This window comes from Oncorhynchus mykiss, chromosome 15 (genome assembly GCF_057628025.1).
Source record: "Oncorhynchus mykiss isolate SJ-2025 chromosome 15, ASM5762802v1, whole genome shotgun sequence".
Taxonomy (NCBI): Eukaryota; Metazoa; Chordata; class Actinopteri; order Salmoniformes; family Salmonidae; genus Oncorhynchus; species Oncorhynchus mykiss.
The window spans coordinates 5,536,881-5,544,555 of record NC_143036.1 but is presented as its reverse complement, the minus strand read 5'-3'; the positions used below and the strand labels follow the sequence as shown (position 1 = coordinate 5,544,555).

Below are 7,675 nucleotides of genomic sequence, written 5' to 3'. Positions count from 1 at the left end.
TAACCTCTTAGAGCTCTAGGGGCGCTATTTCATTTTTGGATAAAAAACGTTCCCGTTTTAAGCGTGATATTTTGTCACGAAAAGATGCTCGACTATGCATATTCTTGACAGTTTTGGAAAGAAAACACTCTGAAGTTTCAGAATCTGCAAAGATTTTGTCTGTAAGTGCCCCAGAACTCATTCTACAGGCGAAACCAAGATGATGCATCACCCAGGAATTAGCAGAATTTCTGAAGCTCTGTTTTCCATTCTCTCCTTATATGGCTGTGATTGCGCAAGGAATGAGCCTACACTTTCTGTCGTTCGCCCAAGGTCTTAGCAGCATTGTGACGTATTTGTAGGCATATCATTGGAAGATTGGCCATAAGAGACTACATTTTCCAGAGGTCCGCCCGGTGTCCTTTGTCTAAATTTGTGCGTACTCTTCAGGTGCGGTCATTTTCTCCTGGGATTCAGGAGAGAAAGCATGTGTCCAAGAACGATGTATCAATGAAGAGATATGTGAAAAACACCTTGAGGCTTGATTCTAAACAACGTTTGCCATGTTTTCAGTCGATATTATGGAGTTAATTTGGAAAAAAGTTTGCGTTTTGAGGACTGAATTTATGGATTTTTTTTGGTAGCCAAATGTGATGTATAAAACGGAGCTATTTCTAATACACAAGGAATCTTTTTGGAAAAACTGAGCATCTGCTATCTAACTGAGAGTATCCTCATTGAAAACATCAGAAGTTCTTCAAAGGTAAATGATTTTATTTGAAGGCTTTTATGTTTTTGTTAATGTTGCGTGCTGGATGCTAACGCTAATGCTAACGCTAAATGCTAACGCGAAATGCTAACTCTAGCTAGCTACTTTTACACAAATGATTGTTTTCCTATGGTTGAGAAGCATATTTTGAAAATCTGAGATGACAGTGTTGTTTACAAAAGGCTAAGCTTGAGAGATGGCATATTTATTTCATTTCATTTGCGATTTTCATAAATAGTTAACGTTGTGTTATGCTAATGAGCTTGCTGATAGATTTACACAATCCTGGATACAGGGGTTTTTTCATAGCTAAACGTGACGCAGAAAACGGAGCGATTTGTCCTAAACAAATAATCTTTCAGGAAAAACTGAACATTTGCTATCTGAGAGTCTCCTCATTGAAAACATCTGAAGTTCTTCAAAGGTAAATGATTTTTTTGAATGCTTTTCTGTTTTTTTGTGTAAATGTTGCCAGCTGAATGCTAATGCTAAATGCTACGTTAGCCATCAATACTGTTACACAAATGCTTGTTTTGCAATGGTTGAGAAGCATATTTTGAAAATCTGAGATGACAGTGTTGTTAACAAAAGGCTAAGCTTGAGAGATGGCATATTTATTTCTTTTCATTTGCGATTTTCATGAATAGTTAACGTTGCGTTATGGTAATGAGCTTGAGTCTGTATTCACGAACCCGGATCCGGGATGGGGAGATCAGAAAGGTTAAACCTGTCTCCTCCCCTTCATCTACACTGACATTAATAAGAGATGGTAGCTTTCACCTGGATTCACCTGGTCAGTCTATTTCATGGAAAGTGCAGGTTTTCCTAATGTTTAGTACCAACATTCTATACACATTCTAGACTCAGAGACACACACACTAAGGAAGACATTCTCATCGAAAATCAAAACAAACACACACAGGAACACACAGGAGTGTGTACACAGACACGCCAGACACACAAACTCTCCCTAATAAGGTCATTGAGTAATCTCTGTCTCTTGAACAACCTTTACTCATCTTCATTTCATCCCCTTTTTCTCAGAGGAAAGTTTTCCAGGAATGAGTTCATCTGAGGTGAGGACTGGACTGTGTCTCAAATGGCACCCTATTCCCTATGTAGTGCACTACTTTAGACCAGAGCCCTATGGCACCCTATTCCCTATATATAGTGCACTACTTTAGACCAGAGCCCTATGGCACCCTATTCCCTATATAGTACACTACTTTAGACCAGAGCCCTATGGCACCCTATTCCCTATATAGTACACTACTTTAGACCAGAGCCCTATGGCACCCTATTCCCTATATAGTGCACTACTTTAGACCAGAGCCCTATGGCACCCTATTCCCTACATAGTGCACTACTTTAGACCAGAACCCTATGGCACCCTATTCCCTACATAGTGCACTACTTTAGACCAGAGCCCTATGGCACCCTATTCCCTATATAGTACACTACTTTAGACCAGAACCCTATGGCACCCTATTCCCTATATAGTGCACTACTTTAGACCAGAACCCTATGGCACCCTATTCCCTATATAGTGCACTACTTTAGACCAGAACCCTATGGCACCCTATTCCCTATATAGTACACTACTTTAGACCAGAACCCTATGGCACCCTATTCCCTATATAGTGCACTACTTTAGACCAGAACCCTATGGCACCCTATTCCCTATATAGTGCACTACTTTAGACCAGAACCCTATGGCACCCTATTCCCTATATAGTGCACTACCAGGTACCGTGACACTTTTTTTTTATTGTGCTTTGGTCCAAACGTAGTGTCCTATATAAGGGATATGGTGGTATTCAGGCAGCGGTGGGAGGCTGTGGATCAGAGCAGAGAGACTAATGTGGAGAGGACTGTCACTTCAGGAGGGCTTAGAGAGAGAGAGGTGATGAGAGAGAGAGGAAGAGAGAGAGGAAGAGAGGAGAGAGAGGGGGAGAGAGAGGGGGAGAGAGAGAGAGGGGGAGAGGGAGAGAGAGAGAGAGAGAGAGAGAGAGAGAGAATAGAAATATATGGCTACCATCAACTTCACTTCCATCTATGAGTCAGAGATGGAGGAGGATGCAATACAACCCAGCTTTTTTCTGGTTCAATGATCTACTGTCAGTAGACCAGACCCAAGCTGCAATTACATTGGTGTCTATGGGAGACACCCCGAGTTAAGTAGACCGGAAGTGACCATTACTTTCAATGGTAAAAGGCCTTAGTGACCTATCTACCGGGGCGGAGTGTTGGCTGATGCCGGGGCGATAGTGAACTGTCTACCGGGCTGGGGTGTTGGGTGATGCCCGGGTGATGCCGGGGTGATAGTGAACTGTCTACCGGGCTGGGGTGCCCGGGTGATGCCCGAGTGTTAGTGAACTGTCTAACGGGCTGGGGTGTTGGGTGATGCCCGGGTGATGCCGAGTGTTAGTGAACTGTCTACCGGGCTGGGGTGTTGGGTGATGCCCGGGTGATGCCGGGTGACTCTCATCAGCAGTACCACTTTAACCGGATCACTAGGGTAACTAGGGTTACAATGTCCTGGCATGACCTAACCACACAGGTCAACTGTACTGCAAGGCAGAGGTTATCTAGGGTTGCAAAATACTGATAACTTTTTTTTCTTAAGAAATCCTGTTTTGAGGACTTTGTATTTTCCTGTTCATTTCCTTCTAATTCTAGGGATTATCCAATTGGGATTTCTGGAAAACCTGGGAATTTGTGGAAAGCTACTAGATTCTACAGAAGCTACAGAGCAGAATGTCCACAATGTCCAAATACATTTAGTACTAACTGAAACAAATGATCGGTAGGATGAGGAATGAATGCATGAATACAGACATAAGACAATATGCAAATAAATTGGAATTAATTCATTCAGACAGAAAAAAAATAACAATAAGAAAACCATGGGGGATTCCAGCCAATCAATTTAATGTCAGGACTTTAACTGTGGTCCGAAAGAGACTGACAGACAGACAGACTGTGTAATCACAGATAGAAAGGAGGGAGGGAGGGACACAGAGAGAGTGAGAGGGAGAGAGAGAGAGAGAGAGAGAGACATAGAGAGAGAGAGAGAGGGAGTGTGTGAGAGAGAGAGAGAGAGAGAGAGACCGGCATAGAGAGGTAGTGAGAGAGAGAGAGAGAGAGAGGCAGAGAGAGGTAGTGAGAGAGAGAGAGAGAGAGAGTGTGAGAGAGAGAGAGAGAGAGAGACATATAGAGAGAGAGAGAGAGCGAGAGAGAGAGAGACATACAGAGCGAGAGAGAGAGAGACATACAGAGAGACAGAGAGAGAGACATAGAGAGAGAGACAGAGAGAGAGAGACATAGAGAGAGCGACATAGAGAGAGAGACATAGAGAGAGACATACAGAGAGAGAGAGAGAGAGAGAGACATACAGAGAGAGACAGAGAGAGAGAGAGACATACAGAGAGAGAGTGTGTGAGAGAGAGAGAGACATACAGAGAGACATACAGACAGAGAGAGACAGAGAGACATACAGAGAGAGAGAGAGAGAGAGAGAGAGAGAGACATACAGAGAGAGGCAGAGAGAGAGACATAGAGAGAGAGACATTCAGAGAGAGGTATGTTTCAGTCTGTGTCATTAATCCTTTAAATGGTCATTTGAGTATTTTAACTGTTTGTTTTTTGTACCTTTAAGAACCAATTCTTATTTTCAATGACGGCCCTGGAACAGTGGGTTAACTGCCTTGCTCAAAATGGCAGATTTTTTACCTCGTCAGCTCGGGGATTCGATCTAGCAAACTTTTGGTTACTGGCCCAATGCTCTAACCACTAGACAACCTGCCACCCTGTTTAATTGGACTATAGAAACCCGGGGGCCAGGAGGGAGCTACAAAAGAAGGAGCAGGGCCTTGGTCAGTTCCAGAGGGCAAGAGAGGACAGGGTGAGTCAGCACCATAGACAGCTCTCAGGGCTAGAGAGGCCAAGGTGAGTCAGCACCATGGACAGCTCTACAGGGCTAGAGAGGCCAAGGTGAGTCAGCACCATAGACAGCTTTACGGGGCTAGCGAGGCCAAGGTGAGTCAGCACCATTGACAGCTCTACAGGGCTAGAGAGGCCAAGGTGAGTCAGCACCATGGACAGCTCTACAGGGCTAGAGAGGCCAAGGTGAGTCAGCACCCTGGACAGCTCTACACGGCTAAAGAGGCCAAGGTGAGTCAGCAACATGGACAGCTCTACATGCACCAACTGGGGCTGGTGATTCAACACCAATACTACCGAGTCCAGGTGCTGCATCCAATTAGCACCTGGTATTGGTCCCACCTGTCCCTATTTACCTCAAAATAGGTATACGTTGAGGTGTAGTTACGCAGGCAGACAGGCAGGCTCCCCCTAAACCTTAGAAGAACCTGAAGTGAGAATGATAATCACCTCGATCAGACGCCAAAGACGATACTAGGCAATGAAAGACAGTACTAGGCAATGAAAGACGGTACTAGGCAATGAAAGACGGTACTAGGCAATGTTTGACTCACCTGTCTCTCCCTCTTCCCATTCTTTGCCCCCAAGAAGAAGAAGAGGATCCATGCCCGAGCTGCACGCCAACCGGCGCAAGTTGAGAATAAATGTTGAAACCCAGGACTCATCGCTCTCTCTTTCTTTTTTGTTGTTAATTACCACAAGCGGTCCAAGGAGCCGCCACACGGGACCACTTACCTGAGAGGCCTATCGACCACTTACCTGAGAGGCCTATCGACCACTTACCTGAGAGGCCTATCGACCACTTACCTGAGAGGCCCCGTTCCTCGAACCTTCATTAAATCCTGAGTATTTTAGCTGTTGTTTATCCTGAGTATTTTAGCTGTTGTTGATCCTGAGTATTTTAGCTGTTGTTTATCCTGAGTATTTTAGCTGTTGTTTATCCTGAGTATTTTAGCTGTTGTTGATCCTGAGTATTTTAGCTGTTGTTGATCCTGAGTATTTTAGCTGTTGTTGATCCTGAGTATTTTAGCTGTTGTTGATCCTGAGTATTTTAGCTGCATGGGGCTCCATTTGGGACTCAGACTTTCTCCCTCCAATGTTGATAATAACATGGTAATGCATTATTTACTCTGACATTCAAGTCCTTTCTTTTGTTAATTCAATAATTGACATCCATTTGAGGGCCACGTTTTGTAATCTGTACTATATTTTTTGCAATTACAATTTATTGTATATCTTAAATCTGACAACTCTTCTCTGCTTCACCTCATGCCAAGATAAAAAAAAGTCCTCCGCAAAGCATGGATTTGTTGTTGGATCTCCAACAACATCCTATTGTACTTCATATGGAGCCCATACAGTCTATTTCTAAAGGAGAGATTTCCTCCATGTGATATAGGCTGCGTCATAAATTACACCCTATTCCCTACATAGTGCACTAGTTTTGACCAATGCCCATAGGGCTTGAGTCAAAGGTAGTGCACTTTAAATTGACTAGGGTGCTACTTGGGATGCTGTCCTAGTCTCCCTACAATGGCCCGTGCTGTCTGAATGATTAATCTCTCCTATTATTTCACAGATAGAATCACCAAACCACACAGTGGAGGGTCCAATTATCAAGCGTACAACAACAATATCAGTGGAAATATTGACTCAGGGAAGCAAAACATTCTGGACTCTTTTTCCGTAATGGAAATGTAGGTAACTGTTCATTTTACAGCCCGGAAATTACGAGGTAATAACTAGGTAAATATCTAGAATAAAAACATAGACATATTAACCATTTAGTCCCAAATATACTTACTTGGAACCAAGCAAGTAAGTACTACATAATTATTTAATAAATACAAATTAACAACATGTGCTTATTGCACATAATTTTACATTTGAGTCATTTAGCAGTCGTTCTTATCCAGAGGGACTTACACTCTAGGTTTAAGTGCCATTGATTAAAGGCACAGACAGATTTTTCCACCTACTCGGCTAAGGTGACCTTTTGGGTTTTGGGCCCAATGCTCTTAACCACTAGACTACAAGATACTTACTATGTAAAAATAGTAGTAACAACATGTACGCAGTATAATATTTATTTATTACCACATACTTACTACACTCATACCTTCAGGTCAATCATCTTTTAGTTATCATATACAGGGCATTCGGATAGTAGTCAGATCCCTTGACTTTTTCCAAATGTTGTTGTGTTACAGCATTATTCTAAAATTGATTAAATGTTTGTTTTTTCCCCTCATCAAGCCACACACAATACCCCATAATGACATCACAATACCCCATAATAACATCACAATACCCCATAATAACATCACAATACCCCATAATGACATCACAATACCCCATAATGACATCACAATACCCCATAATGACATCACAATACCCCATAATGACATCACAATACCCCATAATGACATCACAATACCCCATAATAACATCACAATACCCCATAATAACATCACAATACCCCATAATAACATCACAATACCCCATAATGACATCACAATACCCCATAATAACATCACAATACCCCATAATAACATCACAATACCCCATAATAACATCACAATACCCCATAATAACATCACAATACCCCATAATAACATCACAATACCCCATAATGACATCACAATACCCCATAATGACATCACAATACCCCATAATAACATCAGAATACCCCATAATGACATCACAATACCCCATAATAACATCACAATACCCCATAACATCACAATACCCCATAATAACATCACAATACCCCATAATGACATCACAATACCCCATAATGACATCACAATACCCCATAATAACATCAGAATACCCCATAATAACATCACAATACCCCATAATAACATCACAATACCCCATAATAACATCACAACACCCCATAATGACATCACAATACCCCATAATGACATCACAATACCCCATAATAACATCACAATACCCCATAATGACATCACAATACCCCAT

General features: G+C 42.3%; 1 long non-coding RNA gene across 4 annotated transcripts; it reads left to right on the top strand.

Moving 5' to 3' along the window:
- The first annotated feature begins 418 nt into the window (after positions 1-418).
- LOC149977369 (uncharacterized) lies at positions 419-7,195 on the top strand. Of its 4 annotated transcripts, XR_016486530.1 has the most exons (4): positions 419-742; positions 1,111-1,172; positions 1,793-1,824; positions 5,279-7,195. It is a non-coding gene; the product is annotated as an uncharacterized LOC149977369 (long non-coding RNA). The 4 variants fall into 4 exon arrangements; XR_016486528.1 differs by lacking the exon at positions 1,793-1,824 and having other exon boundaries at positions 420-742; positions 5,393-7,195; XR_016486531.1 differs by lacking the exon at positions 1,793-1,824 and having other exon boundaries at positions 420-742; positions 5,282-7,195.
- The last annotated feature ends 480 nt before the right edge of the window (positions 7,196-7,675 follow it).